This window comes from Vollenhovia emeryi, unplaced genomic scaffold, assembly GCF_000949405.1.
Source record: "Vollenhovia emeryi isolate VEMERY1.0 unplaced genomic scaffold, V.emery_V1.0 DF939278.1, whole genome shotgun sequence".
NCBI lineage: Eukaryota > Metazoa > Arthropoda > Insecta > Hymenoptera > Formicidae > Vollenhovia > Vollenhovia emeryi.
This window is the reverse complement of record NW_011967088.1, coordinates 224,422-225,443: the sequence shown is the minus strand read 5'-3', so window position 1 is coordinate 225,443 and position 1,022 is coordinate 224,422.

The window sequence follows — 1,022 nt, the reverse complement described above, 5'->3', positions numbered from 1 at the left end:
AATCTGATATGGAATGACCCATACACTAATCTATATTTGTAACACTCTAAGCGGTTTTCTTCTTACGAGAAAATCTTATACCGCGCGCCCCTCTAGTGAGGACATTCGGAACCACTTCACTTTTGATTACCATGTGATTAGTAAGGTGGATGGGGCGATCGTGGCGCAGAGGATTGTGCGCTGGTCTGGTAATCCGAAGACCTGGGTTCAAAACCAAACAAAACATTGTTGGTTTTTCGTTCGATCGCCACATAGAGAAGTGGATATAGAGAGAGGTGTTATAAGAGGTTTGGGTACGTTCCTTCAAAAACGCCTTGTAACCCTACGGGGAATCAATAAAATGTATTTACATGAGTCTTTAGTAAGGTGGATGATAGAAATGTAGTTAAATTTACTATTATTGTGATTTTATTTAATATACAAAAATAATTAACTAATTTACTATTCATTGTCTGGATATTTTAACAGAATAATATTTAAAAGCTTATATTTTATAGTAATTTTGTAAATAGTTGGCATCACTGTGTCTATATGGTTGCTATTACTAATATTATAGTAATAATTACTATAAAAATGATATTCCTGACTATAATTATTTTACTATGCAATTATACATAGTTTCAAATACTAGATATTTTTCTATCAGTGTATAAGCTTCGCTGTATAAAGCTTCGCGGACGATGGTTCTCGGAGAAACTCTCATTCAGAGGTAATTGGCTCCACATATCACTCGCAGACAAAAAGAGTTGAATAGTTGCAACATTCTATGCAAACAGCAGATAAACGCTTGCATCATAGCGTTTCAGATCGCGCGATGTTGCGACGAATACGGGATTGCGGCGGGACAAAGTTCCCGTTCGTCGTCGCGGACTGCATTCAGCGGTGGCAGGATGTAAAATGAGCGAAATTTGTCCCGGATTGAAGGAAAAGTCAAAGGAAGCTCAACACGTTCGCACACTCATTCTTGTTAGACACTGCAGGAAGAGTACGGTAGCTTTATAATGAAAGAGCCGATACGTGAC